Source organism: Gigantopelta aegis, unplaced genomic scaffold, assembly GCF_016097555.1.
Source record: "Gigantopelta aegis isolate Gae_Host unplaced genomic scaffold, Gae_host_genome ctg2707_pilon_pilon, whole genome shotgun sequence".
NCBI lineage: Eukaryota > Metazoa > Mollusca > Gastropoda > Neomphalida > Peltospiridae > Gigantopelta > Gigantopelta aegis.
The window spans coordinates 12,316-34,799 of record NW_024533004.1 but is presented as its reverse complement, the minus strand read 5'-3'; the positions used below and the strand labels follow the sequence as shown (position 1 = coordinate 34,799).

The following is a 22,484-nucleotide window of genomic DNA, read 5'->3' as shown; positions in this document are numbered from 1 at the left end:
AATAGTTCCATTACTTAGAACACCCCAAAAATGAAGCCTTATTTATGACTAATTATCTCGTGAGTTTGTATTGTTAATGACTAATTATGTTGTGCTCTATTGTTTATGCTAGTCATACGATTGCTGCTTAAAAGTTGGCTTCATAATCAGAACTCTTATCTCATCATATTAGCTCTGTCATTTGTTCAGTTAGCTATTATAGATTTGTTTGTGTTTACCTAGACACAATCTAATACAGCTATTCTTTCAATATTAGTATCTCATGGATTTCAGTCTCTAAATCACTAAGAATGGGTTTTGAGTCTACAACTCAAAAGAGGATGGGTATTAGTCTTTAAAAGAATAGATACAATATTATTATTTACCTGTTGAATGGCTTCAAATAATGGTACAAACAAGTCAGTATCATAGTTAGACCTCTTGCCTTGTATACAGACAATATTCTCTCATATCCCATACCAGTTGTCCACATTGTTTTTAGGTAAGGGGAGAAGATCCACCATTGGGTTCTCTGCAATGGAAAAAACACAATACAATAAATTATATATGATAATCCTTTGTATTAAATTACAAACAAAATAGATAAAGTGAATAGTTGGATGTTTTCTACTGAAGTTGAATCCAAGTTTGAAATTAAAAGTAGATAAGTGTCCAGTTCAGACCACAATGATCATACAGTCATTTACACATCTTTCCATCCATATTACCAATAATCAGAAATCAAGCAGTTTAGTTTGACAAAATCCTGTTACAATAGGGTCTGACATTGAGATGATGGAATAATTGAAATCATAAGTTCAACAGACATCTCTTATCTCATTCAAGTTATTGCATTACTTATAATATGTCCCTAATAGGAGCAGTGTTTTTCAGTACACTCTATATCAACCACACCACCACCCACTGTCTATTAGAATAGCACTTTTTTGGTCACAAACAAAGAATCCACTACGCTATAGCCCTTTGCACGCATGATGCTAGAGTACTCTAATAATAATGATTATATAATGTTATGTAATGTAATATATTATTGTAATTTTATACCAACAAAGTTGCTATATTTGGTCAAAACTGACGCGACCTTCCTCGACATATCTATTGCATGTCTTCTGTTAGTAGGGTTACCATAGAAACTATTCCTTACATCACCTGCAGTATAGTAGTCTTATTGCAACTATTTTAACGCTTAGAAAATGTATTACATAAGACCACATAAGAATATAATCAATAATAACAATACATTGGTTTACAATGATAAACTCAATATCGGTAAAACACAACAAAAGCGACAAGATTCCTCAACTAAATTCCAGACATGTCTGGTATGATCATTTCCATAGTAACCATTGGTGATGCCTCTAACTGGATCAACAAGTCATTTGTCTTTATTTCCTTAAAATGTCAACATTGTCTGAGATCAAATGATTGCTAACTTGTCTAATACAGTTCCATACTGAAGACATCCAAGGCCAGTTTATACTATAATATAATCACTAATTGTAATGTAACTATGTTAAATAATATAAAATATAGAACTATCTAAACAGCTGGATCAATTATGATAGAATACTAGGTAGATGTCTATTCAAAATAGTGGACACAAATTCTGTGAAATAAAGTGGAATTTAAGAAGGCTATTCAATATTAGGAGACACCAAAAAGTTTATCAATACAACAAATATATCATGTCCATACTATTCAATTAGGAGACAACTATTGACATTTTTTCAATATATTCAATGTAAATTTCTGTTTAAATAGAGTGGATGGGATCTCTCCCTTGTTTTTTACAATTGACATTCTAGATTTGTGATAAACACTAAATCAATTATGAATATAATTATATTGTATCGAAAAGTCAATATCCCGACAAATTGCACTAAACCAATATATGACTAGCTATGAGTAATGAAATGGATCTTGTGAAATAATACGCAATATACATAATAGTTATCTCACATATCAGAGGTCACAAGATTGTCACATGTGAAAAATATAATGTTCTTTGTTTCTCACAATTACAAATTATTACCATTATCGTCATCAAACAATGGCCATAGCAATCCCACAACACTATATGTACTGAATCATAGCTGTTATGATATCTTTGAGAGCGTGACATATCCATAAAGATAGCTGTTAAATGATCCACACTTATCTACCTACATTGTGTGTACAATATCACAATCTCTATAAAGACATGTACATGATCATTACTATTACAAAAAACACCCATAAAAAAGATAATCATGGTCTTGTTTCAGGTCTATAGACTTTTCAACAATAATCATACATGGTTTTATGAGCAGGTAGACACTTAAAGGCATTTGTTATATTTTGCCCGTTCTGTGGGATTTTTGTCACCCTTATTTTATAACAAAACATAACAACTCCCCCACACAATACTAATTGTCATTACCTTACAAGTAACAGAGAGAACAATAAAGGTTATCAATAGCAATATTACAATTAAAGCTTCATCATCAAATGTACTATAACATATTGTCTGTCTGTAATTTGTACAATACATGCTTAACAAAAATTACTAAACACTGCGTTATATTAACAATGGCAACTCTTAAATTGTTAATTATTAGATTTAGTTTACTGTTACTATTTACAGGAACAAACCTACCACTTCAATAACATTGTTGACAACAAGAAAGTCAGCTATCACATAAAACTTCAATAAGTTACAATAATAAAGCTCATTAGTCAATACATGTACATGTAACGAATACTCTTGATAGCCCACAATAACTTAAAAAACATACAACCTCTCTCTCATACATTTGCCTCCTATTTCAATATATTATATGGACAATCTTGCTGTTAACAAGATAATTGCGTTCTTGCTTTGGCAAAATGAGCTATTTGTTATAATTTGATCATCCTAATTGTCTGTGCCTACCATTCTTTCAATTATCCATCACTAACAGACTTTAAAACTTTAACTTTTCATTTACTTTATTTATATTATACAAGAAATATAACATATAGTTAATGAAGATAATATATTGTACTATTCCTCATTATTGGTATTACTATATCACTTCACATTGACTTTTTAGCTTGTTATATTTTAAATACATCAATTACATACAAAATACAATATTTTTATTATGGGACATAATATACAGCTAAACTAACAAGATATGAATTACACATAATTACATAACTAGCGGTACTGAGATTCATGAAGAGTTTGTGTTATGACAAGTTAACATAACTCACTACAATTGAGGTGATTTGTAACAGTCCAGCAATTATACTAATCAGCATTATCTATCAGATATTATAGAAACCATATATTAAGGTAGTAACATTGGTGCATGACTACAGAGTGGGAGATACCAATAATCTGTTGAACAAATTAATAATCTAATCTAAACCATGGTAGCAGGCTGGGTTAACTATAAGCTATATTTTTGATGATAGCTATCATGTAGATTAGATAGATGCCATCAATGCAGGAGTAATATAATTATCATATTTACGCTTTCTGATAAGTTATTTGAAGGAAACTATTTGTATCCAAGTGACAACCCCTTAAAAGTTTCACACTAATATGATATTGAACACATATTGATTCATTTAGTACATATTTCTTAGGGACTAGCTAGTAGGAGTTGATGTGTTTCAAAACATGTAAATTGGATCTAAATAAACAGAGTTAGAAAAGTATGAAATAACAACTGATCGTTAACGTAACTCAATAATTACAGGGGCACAGAGAAATATCTCTTTCTATCATATATCACTGAAACTATATGCACAGCTGCATATCATGTAAATAAGATATTTAAACAGCTAAAAAGAAAGAGAATAAAGAGTACCATCTCACTAAGTTTACAAGTTTGAACTATCATCTCTTACATGATGAAAAGACAGTTGTTTGAGCTGTCAATACATCATGGTATGTTGCATCTAGATATCTAGCAAACAGCAACAAATGAATGTATGAGGAGAGCCTAAAAATTGCCCATTGAAATGTGACAGTAAAACTGTCAAACAACATGTACAACAGTACAAACTGAATAGACTAATATAATGGTCCATTAAAATTTGTTAGCAAAAAATGCTCTATAATTTGTCAAATATATTGCAGTAAATATATATATATATAATTATATATATATATATATAGTATATATATTAATTGTGTATGTATATTGTAGATCTGCTAAATCATACAGGTCTATGGTAATGATAGATTGTTCAACTGGTGTTTGAATGTATAAAATTTCTAGACAACATAACAATAACTATTTCATTTATTTATATAGAAATATTATGCATTTTAAATTTCTAGAGAATGAGATACACACATATATGGTTCATATAAGTGTGATTGAAATCCAGTAAAACAGAGATGAATAATTTCTATAAAATAACAACAACAAAAAATGATGTTTTATGGCATATTAGTGTCCCATTTAAACACGTATTCTAGACAGATCAGATTACCAGTAATTACTAAATTCTGATTTTTAGTCAAAAATCTTACATATGTAACATTAGTGGTGATTTACGTAAGTAGTAAAGCACAGCAAAAAACGATATCGACAGGTATGTTTAAATATGCTACTACTATAACTGTCAATACTAGTTTAAATGCATGATTAAATAAGGTTACTACGCCCAAAGAGGGGTATAGTGTAAAACTTTAACCTTTTCAATTTGATCTAACAGAAATAGGATAATATGCTGTCAATCCTTCATGTTAATACGAGTTATTATTGCTATACTACCCTTGAATAAATGTGTGGTATCTTTTGAAGAGACTAGCAGTCCTACTTAGTATTACACAGAGAGATCATTAGTGTATTAGTTAGTGGTATATAAACATTTTATATGTATGGTGTATGTTATGTATATTAAGTAGTACCTTTAAGACACAAAGTCATTGCTTCAAATTGTATACAATTGATAACTGACACAACCTTGAGAGTTTGTTGCGTACAATAGAGTTGATTTTTATAATGACTTCACTTTATTTTGGAGCCTTTTAAAAAGTAATATATATACTTAAAAACAGCTACAGAAACTAACGTAAAATAATCAATAGTAATATCAAACATGATATTAGTTTCTGTGGTCAGTAGTCCTTATGTAATGAATGAGGTGCTGATTGCAGCAATGACAATGCTAGCTAAAGAATTAGTCACCAGTCTACAGATAATGCAATTTATACATAATACATTCTTTGTAATATGATATGCACAAACATAGTAGTGTGTATACTAAACACACTTATCAGTATAACATTTCATCAGACAGCCTGCTCTCTCCATGACGCTTAAATTATAATACCATAGAACAGCTAACACAACATTTTACAAATGTTTATCTTCAATGTTATAATCTATATTTTTTGTCTCTGATGCTCTCATTTTTCTATGACGACTTGCTTCATAAATGAAATTCCTCCTACACTTCCATCCTACAAATAATGTTGAGTATCTTTATGCCATCTTACTACAAAATAATAATGATGCACATGATCAATAATTCAGTTACATGATCTGAAAACCCCACACAACACACACACACACACACAAACACACACACACGCATATATATACTTCAATATCAACATATTTATATTCCTTCAATCTAAGCCTCTATATTCATTAACTTCAAAGTACTTAGCAGTTAAAATGCTAGATATTACACAACAGATTTGTTAGAATAATTGTTAATATTTATGAGTAATTAATTGGTCAATCCTAACAAGTCTTTCTACCAAAGTACAATTAAGGAAATATACATCGTTCTACTTTTACTTCTTCCTATAATATCATCGTGTGATTGCCTCAGCCAGGGCTAAGGAAACCCAACATCTGCACGTGTTGACATCCAAGCCTTATTGTAAAACTTGAAGTCACCACTAAACCATATGGTAGTCTAGAAACGTTTTTGTTAATCAAATAGCTTGAAAAATTGAATCAAAAAGAATAGTAAATTCAATAGTTATCATTTATTATCCTTTTTACTACAAATAGGCCCTCTTCTTTCTGTACAGAAACCTAAAGCTGTCAGTTCACACATAGAGTGAAGTAAAATGGATTTACCCTCAAGGTAAGTAACAGGTGAGATAAACACTTTATTAGAGACTTATGGTCAATATGTGTCATATCCAGATTATGTAAATAAGACCCAATGGTAATATAAAAAAGTTAAGATTCAGAGAAAACTATTAATTTTAAAACCATTCTATAAGACCATTTTGTATAATCTGATATAGTCCAGGAAATAAAAAAAACACATTAGACAACATTATAATAGGAATATGATGGACTATTAATTATTGAAGGCAATTTAAAGCAAAGCTGAAAACACTGAAAATAATGTAGCTAAGGTGTGACAGCCAAGAGAAGGTTTTTCTCATCTTTATAAGATCTTTGGTAAACATTGTCAGACAAGTTTGTTCACTTATCAGTAGAACAAAAACACTGGAAGACTCATCTATACCAAAGTGCTCATTCATCGAGAAGTCTGTCAAGTGGGTACATTAATTAACACAAACTTAATTTGTCTGGTGAGTAAGTTCAAGCTTTTCCTGAGAATATGAGAAGACCTTAAAGTTTGTCATCAGTTATCAATAAATGTCATCATTTTTGTGTCATCAATGATGTCATCACTTGTTATCCTGGTTTACAGGAGGGATTCCCTTATGTGTTAGTTATTATGCAGTTGATAATGTGTATGGTTTAACAGATAGGAAATAAAAACACTACAATTGCAACCACTTAATCATATCACAATATCCTAGTTCTGGTTGTTGAGAAATTCTTATGAGATTGCTACAATAATTTTATATGCAACAGGAAATAGATAGTACAATACATGTTATACTATCCTTATTTAGATCAAGTCATTGGTAAACATATATTGTCATGGCATAACAACAATAACAATGAAATCTGCGTGTGATAGGAATTAACACTATTTAATAACATAGAAATCACAACATTCATAAATTATTTCAAATCCAATTACTATAATGGCTTTGATATGAATACACGCTTACATATACATCATAAAAAATGACTGAGCCTAGTAAGGACACACATGAAAATTATAAGCAATTAAAATAATTTCCAAACATTAGAAGCAAACTTAAGTAATTATTGAAATTTGAGTATTACTAAACACTGCACCAAACATCATAACAATTAGCCCAGATGGTCAATAGATTATACATATAACTTTATTAAAGTAACCAAGCATGTTCATCTAAACCACACTATATACAAGAGAAAAATAAATTTTACTACTCAAGGTTCGATCAACTTCTTAAATGTATTTCTAACTAAGTCAATCCTTAGTTGAGCTGGCCACGTGTCCTACCCACCTACACTGTATGGTTAGTTATACATCATCGTTCTCCTACTCAGCTCAGTCAACATATAACCACAGTCTCTAAGAGCCAGGATCATAGTCTATAGAACAATTAGTTGATAATACAATGTTAAAAGATATAAGCCTAGGTATTCTCCCAACTTATCTATTCCCAATTACTATGTTCAAAGGTAGCACTTGGCTATTAGAGTGTTAAGGTAGAATAAAAAAGTCCACATAGATCTGTTTAATATGTGATATAAGACATTTCTTATGGCAACTACAGACAGTTCCATGAACTAAGATATATATAGATGTCACAATGTCTACAATAAAAGTATTTGTCATAAACAACATTGTTGAGCACTGACTAAATTGATCACAGATGTTTTTTTTACATCAACATAGACAAAACAATGAACTATCATATATACAAATTGCCAACAGAAGTTAATAAGATCACAACATTAAAGACAATTTTTAACACTATTGCAAAAACAAAGACTAAATCACCTTGGAGACAAGAGAGTGACATACACAAGATTCCATAAAGTGTTGAGAGGATGCCAAGGGAACAATGATCATAACACAAGTATTAAATCTCACTCTGGAGTTTGACAACACATGAACCATTTTAATGATCTCAGCCTCTCACACCTGGGGACACACACATCTGATTGCACCTGTTCTACTTTCTCCCCATTTGGTAAAACTTTGTATGGTATTGCAATAATATAGCATTCATTTGTCATCTTCACTATAATGTTGAGTCAATTGAAACACTATCTAATGCACTGAGAGAGCCTTTACTATACTAGAACCAATCTCAAAAAAGGAAGTAAATAAATATCTTTACAATAAGCACAGCTATTGCGTATTTAATATGTAATGAATCTACATTGAATTTACATATAATTTACATGCACTATTTGTATACATATGTATGTACATGTACTACCTACATGTATTAATTCCATGTACTACATGTATTATTTCCAATGTACTACATGTATTAATTCCAATGTACTACATGTATTTATTTTCAATGTACTACATGTAGTATTCCAATGTACATGTATTAATTCCAATGTACTACATGTACTATTTCCAATGTACTACATGTATTATTTCCAATGTACTACAGTACTACCCCATATGTAATTTATACCTAATATAACAATACATGTACTAGTGAACATAACAACTATTGTTTCACTGAGCAACCTTATACTACAATCAATGACCACATTACTGACCAATCTAACCGCTAAATTTCACCCAGAGATATTAGAGTAATTTATATCTCTATAAGCCACAAAAACCATCAGTGACCCTGGCAACAGGTATCAATATTTCATTATACAAGATTACTACTACAAAAACAAAAAAACCACACACTCCAGTACTGTTTCACAGAGCACAATAATATGACAAGACAATGTCCATTACAACTTATACGGATTGATAATATGAGCATTTTAATGACTTCTAGTATGTAATATTAACAACTGACAACAACAGCCAGTAACACTCAAGCTACAATCATATCAATTAGTATTTCATTACAGTGAACCTTATATGAGTTGATATAGGTCAGTATAGAATGTTATAACCGAAAATATTGGCATGAAGTAACTGTAAGAAGGAAGTAGTAACAATCATAACAATTCATATAATGATTTGAATATGAATTCATGTCATACCAAGTTTTCATACAATTTAGCAGTGATTACTTTGCTGAGTTGGCAAATTGTGAAAGTTAAAGCTGTTTTAAAAACTAGCAATGTTTGGATATGAAAATTTGTTGAATACATAAAAAGTTAAACAGTTTGTAAAGTATAATCTATTGTTATTATGATAGCTAGTAGCTTATGCTAACATAGGAAACAAAGAACTGTAAAATGTTTGCAAAGTAATAAAGTTAGGATTTCTACAGATTTGTAATGTTTCAAACCAGTTGAACCCGCTCAAACTTCTGTATATACTACATTAAATGTTCCAATTGTATGAGTAAAGGTGTCATCAAACCAGCGTGTTTACCAACTAATTTTTGATCTTATTAAATTAGAAGAAAAGTATAAAATATAACAAAATTTGTTGGTAATGGTCTGGTTTGCCTGTTTTCTTGAGTTATAAAACAATAGCAGTTTAGAAATGCAATCAGCCATACCCATATTAACACTTGCAGTAGAGACAAATTCATTTGATGGGATGCAGTGCATTTGTAGCTATAGTATACAGTATAATTAATCTCCATAGTTACCATACATAGTGGTTTCCAAACAATTACAAGACTGTCTATCTCACCCAAAACACTCACTTATTGAATTGCATGAATGCCATGACAACATTCCTAACTCCAAGACAATCAGGATCATCCATGTTAACAAGATCAGCTGCAAATCGTCCCCCAATTCGATCAAAATGAATCTCAGAGCAAGGTCCACATGGTCCTACTTCACCCATCTCCCAAAAATTGTCAGATACGCCAAAAGGAAGAACCCGATCTGAAGATAGTCTGTTAAGAGAATAGATAAAAATATAGTACATAAAAGTAATGAATGAAAACACTAATTACTTCAGTTAGTTCGTTACGTAAAAAAATCATTTAATAATATTATTGTGCAACTAATGATTGACAGATAAAATAACTCAATTAAATCAGCTAGATTATATTAAGTCATTTCACGCTTAACTATTATGCAGTTCATCAGTCAAAACTGACTTTAATGATTTAAACTTAATTGCACAATGAACTAAATTGTGAAAGACTATGAACAGAGATATATATATCCTATATCAATATTTAAATCTAATACAGGTGGCAATGACATAATTCATAATTAGAGTGGGAGTAGCTCTATCTTCCCAGAATGATAATTCCCAAGAACATATGTAACATGCAAGATACATTAAGAAGATCTATAAATACAGTGGTTTGACACTATAACTATGGCAACTAAAGGGATGTTCATGTACATGATATATATATATATATATATATATATATATATATATATACATATATATATATATATACATACATACATATATAATCTTGAATGATTTTATAAGTAGTATTGAGTATAGAACAACCGTCTTTAAGTAGTATTCTTGAAAATGGGAACTAATACAAGGTGGGCATTGAATAGAATGCAATAGAATGAATAGAAATTCTTAGAAGATAACTATTAATGCATAGTCTAAACACAATCTAACTAAATAAACGTAATGATATTCCAGGAAATATGATGTTCCAAACTTAATTTTAAAGGATTCACAAAGATAAGTATAGTAATAACAATACTAGTATCGATTGTGTACTGCCACAAGTTGTAACAAGATAAATCTCTATAATAAATATACATTTATCTGCCTGAATGTTTGTTTGTCTGTTTGTCTGCTTGTTTTTTTTCTGTCTAGTTTGTTTGTTTGTTTGTTTATTTGTTTGTCATTATTGTCACAGAACAATTCTATCTATACATTTCCATGGGAACCTAATCTATCAAGGCAACATTTACTTAGTAAACTACTAACTATAAATTCTAAACAAATGCCATATTTGATAATGTACATAGCTACATGTGAGATTGGATTCCATATAACAAGGTATATGTTTTACAGAGTCCTAGCTAGTTGAAAGACTATACTTATGTTCAGTTAGTCCTTTTCTTCATTGATTTTCATTGTACAAGTGACAGTCCCACAAGTCCACTTGTAGAGATTGTATCACTAATTTCACATCGAGAGTATCGTATCTCTGTGGTCAGCTAGCGGTAACCCTTATAACTTATTTGTCATAACAACAGTTAGCATTGCTTAGCAACTAATTTCTCTAAGTCATGCACAAATAAACTAAAATTAAAATATAGACCACATACTAGGAAAGCTATATCTGGTAAAAATACATACCTTTCTAATCATCACGTAAAGATAAACAACGATAGGGTCATACTTATAGCTATACCAATCTATTGTGATCACACTAAAGTCAAGCTAATAAGCTTGGCCTGTGATTATAGCAGTTAGTAGCCAATGAAAGATTATAAGTCTAAAAATAATAATTACTTTATCTATGATCAATACTTTAATGGAATTGTTGGCCATATAAAATAACTTATTATCATTAATGTGTTCTTAACTTTACTATCGAATTATCTTAATTAAATTCTGTAAACAATTAACATGTCCTAATTACATATGCATCATTTGTTATGGTATAATTTGTTATGCTATATGTACATGTAATTATAATTATTATTGTTAACACTTGATTTACGCCAATCGTCTTTAATAACTACTGATCTAATCAGCACTAAAAACAAATAATAATATACAATGATCCATCACAACCTTTCCACACACACACATTAACAAAACTACAGCTCCTAATATATCCATATTTACTCCAATTGTATACAAGCAGTAATTATCATAACAGCTTAGCACACCACTTGTTTACCTTGTAAATCAAGAATACAACAACAATGAGAACTGACACTCTACTAACGAAAACTTTCCAGACTGGTAGTTTTTCAAAAAAATACTGACCTATTATTAAAAGTGCATATCTTACACAAGCAACTTCCCTTACCTACACTGAGAAGACATAATCTGGGGGACAAAACAAGGTCTATATATGTATATATATTTCCTGTAACAATCTTATAGTAATATAATCATTTTGTGGAACTTCATCAATTAGTGTGTAGAAAGAAGCCAGTAAAAATATATTATAAAATTTCAAAGAATACATGAGTGCTCTCTGTCTCCTATACACTCCTTGCTATTCCACAAACTCAGACCACCACCTATATCCTATAATAATTCACAAACCACCTTATAGTGAAATCAGAATTAGAATCACTAAAACTATTAACCATAGACACTATGTCATCATAATACATCACATTGCATTTATTTTCAAGAAAAGTACATTTTAACACAGATACATAACAAAAGTGTATAACAATTTCTTATGAGAAGAAAATCATAGTTACTGATATGCTAGCAAACAGATATTTAAAATCACTATTCACTATGAATGAAACAGACAGTAGAACTTCTAAAAATAAGACAAAAATTTAATTGTAGTTTTTGTTTGTCACTGTTTTACAATGACTGTTATGTACCTCATTGTTGATATTGTATTTGATAAGTTTATAATACAACTTAAATACAACAATACATAACCAAAATTAACTTTCTCCCTTAAAACATATCTTTGTTTATTTTTCCAGTTATCTATTCCATTCAGTACTAACTACCTACCACTCACTAATAGTAAGTAATGTAAACAGAACAACTAACTACTTCATAATCTACTAATTCACTGTCAGCTGTTCATACCTGAACTTCAACATTTACATCATCACTTTGAAAATGACATCATCACATCTAATTAACCCCAAGGAAATGAGATATCTGAATAAGCTACACCTGTTCATATATGATCTCGTAGTATCATATATCAAACAGCATTTATATAGGTATGAACTATCTACTTACATGGACTACATATTAGTTATAATCTCCACATCAAGTAGATAGTTTAACTGCAAAGAAAACAAACATCATAAAAGAACTTGTTAGGACAAAAGGTGAGGCCTCAAAACTATCATAACAACCACAAAAATTCATTCCCTTTTGTCAAATCAGACAGAAAAACAACATGCAATATGAATCTATTTTACTGAACAAAGTCTCCGAATAAAATTTTAATTGTTGGTTAATTAATGGCTTTGTAAGCCTTTTGTTTAAAGTGCCAAAACAGCCCTTGTACTACTATTGTTATTGTTATTTTTTCATTTACGCTGGCTAATAAAAAACTAACAGAAGGGAAAGAAGACAGTCTGTGTACTCTGGACCAACTCACAACCTCAAAACAACCACAGCTATGCAAAGTTCAAGGAGCATCTAACCTCATGTTTGGATATTAAAAAGTGGGCCTTGAAAACAATTAAGATAAAAGGTTGCCTTAGGCTTGATGTTAGCCAGGAATAATTAATTTATTGAAGTACAAAGAGAAGAACAGATGTTTACTAAGTGATCTTCAATACTTCTAGGAGTTTATAACTTAGTACTTATTTATAAGTACATTCTTTGGGAAACTATAGAAATGTAAATTACGTAAAAAAACACGAAATTTGAATTTAGAAATTGGGCGTTCAAAGGAAGGATGTGTGTGTTAGACAATGACGAAAGAGTTTATTAAACACTATTAAAGTTTGATATGTAATGTGCTAGTGTTAAATTGTTTATGTAATGACTCATGGCACTAAGACAACAAACTAAGTGAGAAAAGTGACTGAGCATAGCAAACAATAATTTAATAAAGATAACTAAACAGTAACATATTAAAATATAGTAGGATGTTTTGTACTAAACAAACACAGACAAAAGATAGCTTAACCCAATACAGACAACTTTCCAGACAGTTTGTTAAGAAACTTAATTATCCTACTCTTACACATATACCCTGTAATAACCACTGATAATGGACTCCCAAAACATTTCAGTATACATTTTTACAATACCAGCAAATAAAATTTATGGATATCAGTATTACCATCAACAGGAAAGAAACCATACTATATAAAATCACAAAACTAGAAGAAGTGACAGTTAATCTTAGTTAGTAGCACATTCCAATTATGACGTTATCAGGGAAATTACCAACAGGAAAAAACTGTCAGCGAGTAAACAAAGAATACCTGAAAGCCAAATGTTAGTCAGTGTCATGCACAAGGCCTATAAAGTGTAAAGGAAACTGTCATTAATGTGTAACATCAGAATTTAGAATTGTATCATAGTAGTTCACTGTTGCTTACTTCCTAGTCCTGGAATTTGAAAGTTTTCGTGAACCAATTCAGGATTTCCATATGCAATATATCATATGACCATATATGGTAACTAAAAGCTGTAGTTACAGAGATCACATTAAAATATGCTAATATAATAACAGATACTATATACATACATACAGACAGACATACGAACACATATATGTATGTATGTATGTATAGAATTAGTTTGAAGTAAAATAACTAATACAATGACTACTAAAGAACACCACAATAAACTTGAGTACAATTTGCTTATAAAGTTGTATATAGAAAATGTCTCAATTACAAAAATTACAGATGTTAACAAATCATTGTCAAATAAGTTCATTTGTTGGCATACTATTAAGGAAACTAAATGTACATGTTTTAAAACATGTTATACAATACAGCACCTCTGCAAAGGACAGTACATTATAGACATTACAGACATCAGTTACCATCTCAAGAAATTCTGAACACCCAGGCAATTATATAATACAACACAAAGATAAGATGAACAGTCCCAATGTGTAGTTCATGTAAACATGTACATGTATATGTGTACATGTACAAATGGCAGTAGTTTTTAGTTGTACAATCTATCATGTTTACATATGACCATTGTCTCTAATAAAAAAAAAACACTTGCACTCATCTAATTGGGAGCAGATGTTACTAAAACTATACAAAGAAATCTAATACCTTCAATTGAATCAGTTTATTAACAGAATGCTCTACTGACTTTTAGTTGTCATGGTAACTGCATAGTAAATAGATTGGGGTTTACGAAAATTGACCATTAAAACCAAATGTCTACACTTGTAAGTCTGTAACTACTATATAGCATTACTAGACATGTACACATCATAAATGAAGCAAATTCCAATTTCATTACCAAAAGACATAACTGGATTTTAGTAAAACAATAGAGACTCCCTGTCATACTCAAAAAACAGACTGTTATGAAATGACTTACCCCTACTTTGAGCCAAATATCACGACACTCATTATCAGCAGGAAGACAAAGTTTCTCATCACCTCCAAAAATAAGTCACATAAAGCCTGTCTGAAGGTAACTTTAATACATCAGTGAGAAAAAACCCCATGCCATCTTAATAGCACCTTCCTGTATAAAAATAAGAACTGTATGAGGAGTGACTAGATCACAATGAAGTGTTTAGCTATTGAAAAAGTATGAAAATTCTCTTTAGTTCTTATTATATTGAATTTTAATAATCTTTAGAATTATTGCATTGGAACAATACATGACATGAATAGAATGATCATCACTCTATTGAATAAATGATGTAAATTATTGAAATGATAAGATCACACAAAGCATTATTTATTCAACAATAGTTTTAACAGCAGAACTCTTTATGATGAAATTCTATAAAAGCATGTTCTATATTCATTGGTACTAGTTCCATATTAATAATATTCAAGAATGGAGTATATCTAGGTAGCAAACAATGATATTAAAATGCCATTACTATCTTTGCAATACGTATGCTGATATATCTCATAATTCAGTGACCAAATCATAAACAACACCTGGTGAATTTCAAGTTACATATACTCGTGCAACCCACTAATGAGATAATTCAAGGTGCTGTAAATTTTCCCATTCACTAGACAAAAGAAGTTTTTGTGATTTTTTTATCGTTCTTTTGACACAAATTCATCACATCATTCCAAACACTTGCTCTCTATTATAGAAATACATCCAATTTGCCTTGAGGAATTTCATCATTTAGTCAACACATAAACACGTACGTACATACACAAGGTTTCTTTCATATGCAATTACGATGTGTACTTATAATTAACTACATATCTAGTACATAGTCATGTACTAACTTGACTTCGCCCAAAATACCATCTTGTTGCATAGCAACATAATAAATGAGGACCCCACCAGAGCTTTGCAGCCAAAAATCTGACAAACAGCAGAAATCATACAATAGTACATACCACACAAGACTGACTATGTCCTACGAATTTAGCATATCTAAGTGATCACCATAGTGAGAACATGACCATCTGTTAGTACAAGTAGAGTGCGGCAATATGATACACCACTTCTATTAACGTAACTTAGCATGCTTCATATATTAATCTACTCCCTACTGGAAAAAACTATCCCAGTCAAAAAAAAAACTTGATTTGTGGCTGGTACCTAATAGCTTATGACATTGATCCAAATGGTTATAGTAACCAATACAGTAAACAGTTATTACTCAGTATAATCCGTAAGACCCACATAAACAACCTACACTAATTTCTATCACCCATCTTATCCTTTATCCTTACAGGGAGATATCTCTTCCATTGTAGGATGTCATTAAATAAATTGTTAGCATTTATTGATCCTACATTACAAACAAACAATACTTCTCTTGTTTACTTATTTCATTAACAAAATGCTTATAGTAATCCAAACCAGGTTCCAACGTACTTCTCTATCAAAACAATCCATCTCTACCGGATATATCCTACATACAAGACTTTAAACATTACAACCAAAAAGGTTAAGCTATGAAGATTAATAACTATGATAAGACGATATTCATACTAAACTCAAATTACCAATGTTAATATTAACAGTTCAACACCACATCATTAAAATTGATGGACTCCATAAGCGCTTTCAAAAGAAGCATATTTTAACATACTTACCATAACAGTCTTTATTAGTTCCCAAGGGTGGAGGACCAACATGTGTAGGACAATTATAACATTGTATGGTTGCCATGATACTAGAGCAAATGAGTAATAATACTATGATGGAAATGCTATCAACAAATTACTTAAGGCACGCACTAGATAATGTCATGGCAAAGAATGTCTTTAAAACAATCAATATAAAGATAACAAGTAAAGAAATTCTATAGAGTTTTGACATTTATAGAAACAAAAGAAGAACAGAACCAAGTAACTAGACAGACAGACAATAAGGACCAGACAACTACATAATTGTAACTAGACAGACAAACAATAAGAACCAGACAACTACATGATACACAGGCAGACAGACAGACATAATACACAGACAGATAAATTACATATACATCTTCAAACATACCTTAATTAAGAACTACCACACTATGGTTTCTTTATTGTAGTTATAACATATGATGCTAAAAATCTCATCTACACATTCAAATACCATAATACTCAACTAAAAAGTATGGCTTAATACAGCGTAATGTCTTCCTGTATATTGCAAATACATTAGCTAGAGAGACCAGCTGCAAATAGCAATGTAATTAGAGTGCATTATTATGGTCTCAGTACAATAAACACACATCTACACATATGTGGTTTAGAGTGAGTACAAGGTAGTAGTAGAAGAGATATATTATCAGGTGTTCTTCCTGACATAGCGGCATTAAAATGTACGAGAGTCTCTAACAATTGAAACCCACAGAACTTATTTTTTGGAAAAACAATTAATTTCTATCATTGAGTTTTCAGTAGCTGGAACACACCCATCCTGTGTACTCTGTTAATTTAGTTTTTTACAACATAATATGCAGTATTGACATATTTAATATGACATCATTACTCATTTAAGGCATACACTGATTTTAATGCAAAGCCCTTTTTCTTTGAAGCCTGACTCCAATAAATCCAGACCAATATTCCTAACTTAATCAGATAACCTCAAAGTCAACAGCATGTTGACAACTGGTAACACATGTGTGTGTACTTTGTCTTAACCTCACAAAGTCTTATAACATACTTGGTCAGACACCACAAAAATAATAACAAAACATGTACTAACGACCCAGTAACGTATGTATATAGTAGTATTAACGCTGTACAATACTAGACTAAATGTAGTGTATTATAGTAGTATTAACACTGTACAATACTAGACTAAATGTAGTGTATTATAGTAGTATTAACACTGTACAATACTAGACTAATGTAGTGTATTATAGTAGTAATTAACACTGTACAATACTAGACTAATGTAGTGTATTATAGTAGTATTAACACTGTACAATACTAGACTAATGTAGTGTATTATAGTAGTATTAACACTGTATAATACTAGACTAATGTAGTGTATTATAGTAGTATTAATACTGTACAATACTAGACTAATGTAGTGTATTATAGTAGTATTAACACTGTACAATACTGGACTAATGTTAGGTATTATAGTAGTATTAATACTGTACAATACTGGACTAGTTAGTGTATTATAGTAGTATTAATAACTGTACAACATTGGACTAATGTAGTGTATTATAGTAGTATTAACACTGTATAATACTGGACTAATACGAACAGCAAGTAATATTGCTGCATCAGCATTATATGCGCTATGCTAGCACACTAACCCTACCTATATAAACTGTGGTTAAAGACTATAATTAATTGTAACTTTAGGCATCCGTCTTCGGTCTGTTTTTGTCATTCTTTGTATCCTAGAACACCATACCATGGCTACAAGTAAACATGTCCTATATATGATTTCTTTAAATAGTGCCATAATTCAATGATTTCCTGATACTGGTATTGAAATCAGTTTTCGTGTTGATAAAGTCATTATGAATCTAATTGTGTCAGGAGTTTACCCATACACAATTAGTATGATAGTACAAAAATATAACTATGTTACATTAATACAACAATACAACTCATTACATCCCTTTACCTTGAAGTAGTCTCCAAATGACCAGTTACCCAACATCTCAAAGAACGTATGATGATAAGTATCCTTCCCTACATCATCAAGGTCATTGTGTTTGCCTCCTGCTCGAATACACTTCTGAGAATTTACGGCTCGAGTAAGACGACCAAAGTCTGATGAAGGATCTACAGTACCTTGAAAGATTGGCTTGAACTGAGTGAGAGAGAGAGAGAGAGAGAGAGATGAGAGAGAGAGAGAGGAGAGAGAGAGAGATATGCAAAGATGCATAGAGGTAAATACAAATGTAAGTAAACAATTAGACAGGAATAATTATCATAACATGGAAATGCAAATTAATGCATTCAGATCATAATATCAATTAAAATTCTTGTAAATAATTTGTGACTATACATTTCAACAATCCCACTAATGAAAATAAGTAAATAAAAAACACCATTTGTACCAAAATCATACATTAAAAAGATACACCAAATTATACTATAAATCAGAGCCACCCTAGAGTGGGAAAACGAAAAGATATGTAATTAACAAATTGGATTTAATATATCGAATTAATATCACTCCAATTGGAATGACGGAGGAATAACTACAGTAGTAGCAAACACCCACATACTACAACTAAACGACCGCATGAGGGAAAGTCAAGGTCACTAAGTCATCAGTAATATTGATGGGTCATCATAATTCACATAAAAATACATCTGTTGTTTGTTCTCTCCTCCATAAGTTAGCTTGAATATAAAATATAATAAAAATACTACATTCTCCACAACTACAGCACTGGGTTTGTTAATGCAACAAATAGTTATATTAAAACACTTCATCAACAGTACTAACTTGTTGCTTGATTAATCATCTTAATAGAACCTAGTTAAATTATATCTAACCTATAGTAGTGTGATAATTTGATATCCAGCTGTCTCAAACATATCCTAGTTGCTTAGCAATATACGTACTAGTATCATTAATAGAGGTGGAACTAATAATTGTAAATTAATAGTTTGGTTACAATCTCAGACATTGGTTACACACCATTACAATAATACACTCTTAGGTATCTAGGTGACAAGGGATAGATCTGACTAAGTCTGGTTCCATAAAAAAGTGATTAGTTGCTAGAGTGCTAATAGACCACAAGTTTGGTCCAGAGCACATGATCCATTTTAATGGCTTTGGACCATTACAGAAAATAAATGACCGCAGTGAGTGCTAGGCTCTAGTAAAACCATAGTGACAACCTTAGGAATTGTCGTTATAGCAACAACCACCTGACTGTAAAAGTAGAGAGTACAAAGATACTATATGATTATACTAGATTGGCTAACATCTGTACTGATATGTTCAAATATAAAAGACATTAAATTAGTATTATTAAGTTGAAACAAACCAACATCATGTAACATTTATGCTAGTTATGTGGAAGCTTGCAAACTTATTAGTAGAGTTAGATAACAATTTATACTACAGATCCAATAATTGAATGAAGACAATTAACAATTATTACAGGTGTTAATTTATGCTGACAAGAGAGCAGGTGGATATGTAATTCCATATAAATGCTAGGAAACACATATAGCTTGAGTGAAGAATCCAATTGACTGCAATTACAGATGTTACTACGATAGTATCATCTCCTGTGTGAGTGTGTCAATTAAGAAAACATTACTAATCCATTCGTCATAGACTAGTAAACTGATAGTTTACGTCACTAAAAAATATAACAATTACATCTATTGTATGTGCACAGAACCCTTATATATGAAATAATCGATTTAACGTCAAATAATCTCCATCAAGTTCCTTATAACAGACATCACATTACATCATAATGTTCTTATTAGCTGTGAGAAGGCAGCATGAACTATTAATAAAGAATCATGTGCTTATGTAAACATCTTATTTCATTAATATTTTTAATCTACGAAACCGGCAAATTATACAATATAGAGTATATAGTATAGATATATCTCAGGAGTACATGTACATGTTAACATATTTAGCCTCTCTTTAGCAAAAGCATGTCTAAAACTATTGTTTATTATTCGAAGTTTACCACTAGCACTCTGCACTGTAATAGACATGTACGTAGGACCTACTATCATATTACTACACCATTTCAAACCTATTGGAGTGTAATATCACCTACAAAATGCAATTAAAAGGATAAGGTGACAACAAGTCTACCAATGGCTAGCTACAGATAGAGGCAGAGGCAGATCTATGGGGGAGGGGGGGGCAGGCCCACTGTAAAATTTTGTCCCACCCATGTTACTTTATTACATCAACCATGTGTACAAACCAAAACTACCCACATCTGTTTCAAATTTGGGGTACTTTAGCAATAGATAAGGAAGTAGCACAGCAACTGGACTACAATAAGATAATTGATGAATTTGCCTCTCTTGATAAGAATAGACGTATTGTTTTGTTTTAGTGATGATTGATAAACCACGCCTTTAATTAGTTAAGATTAACCACACTTCTATGAATAATTAGCCCCAGGCCCCACCCAAGAACTTTTTCCTAGATCCGCCCCTGGTTATAGGTCTTCCGTACAGTAACTGTGGGGAACATTGTTATAACAGCAACCACATGGGACATATAGCTTATAAAAAACAGACTAAACTACTACGTTGATTCAAAGGATAGCAAATACTGGACATTGTTGGTTATTCCCTATAAAAGGGTCAATCCTAAACAAAGTGTTTAGACAATAAATTCTTGGTATTCATATTAGATATTGTTTAATTATGTTTCAGTGTAGGAATGGAGGATATACAATAACTATATTGTCCATTTTAGTGACCATGTTTACTATAATCATGTTCAAGTGGATAGTTTTCATACGTCAAACATATTATAATAATTACATGTTCATTAAATGTATTGGGCATGTAGATCAGAAAGACAGTATGGTCAAAGTATGTGATTTGGCAAGTTTAGGAATTTTACTACAGATTGCTAAATTTCCATGAAAAAAGTCAACACAACTATTTTTATGCTTGCCAATAATTCTTGCTATACAGTGCGTGTGTGTGCGTGTGTGATTCATATACCTGATTCATTCCAGCATTTGTGAACAAAAGTGTTGGATCATCTAGAGGAATTGTCGATGAAGATGGTATAAAAGACATGATCACGAGCACAGAAGTAATCAATAAACAATTGACGGACTTGCTTGGCAGTTAAATTAGAATCCATTCTTATTTGATAATTTGAATAGGTCTAAATATAATAGACAAAGACAATAAAACATAACAATGGCATAATTATTTCCTAGCTATCTTTAGCACGCACATACACACCCCACGTACAGCTGTCATAAGTCCAAATAGTTCATAAAGTTCACTATACATATTATTTATTAACACGATTGTCTTGTACATGCTCACAAAAATAACCTTATATTAAGTGAATAATTATATTCACTCACACACACCACACACACACATATATATATACAAAAATTTCCATTCACAATCATGTATATATCATGCCTGTTACTATTCAAGGAGGATACACCTGCTACTAAGTATATAGAAAAAACTTTTAAGGGCTACAGTTTGTGTGGCATCCAATTAAAAAATAAGAATAGATTAAATATTCAAATGTAAATATTTTCTTCTGGCAACAATTTAGCACATTAGTAC

At 30.9% G+C, this 22,484-nt stretch overlaps 1 pseudogene; it reads right to left on the bottom strand.

Annotated features, from left to right (window-relative positions):
- The window catches only part of LOC121391600, a 35,920-nt pseudogene extending 13,885 nt beyond the window's left edge, over nucleotides 1–22,035 (bottom strand).
- Nucleotides 22,036–22,484: the final 449 nt, after the last annotated feature.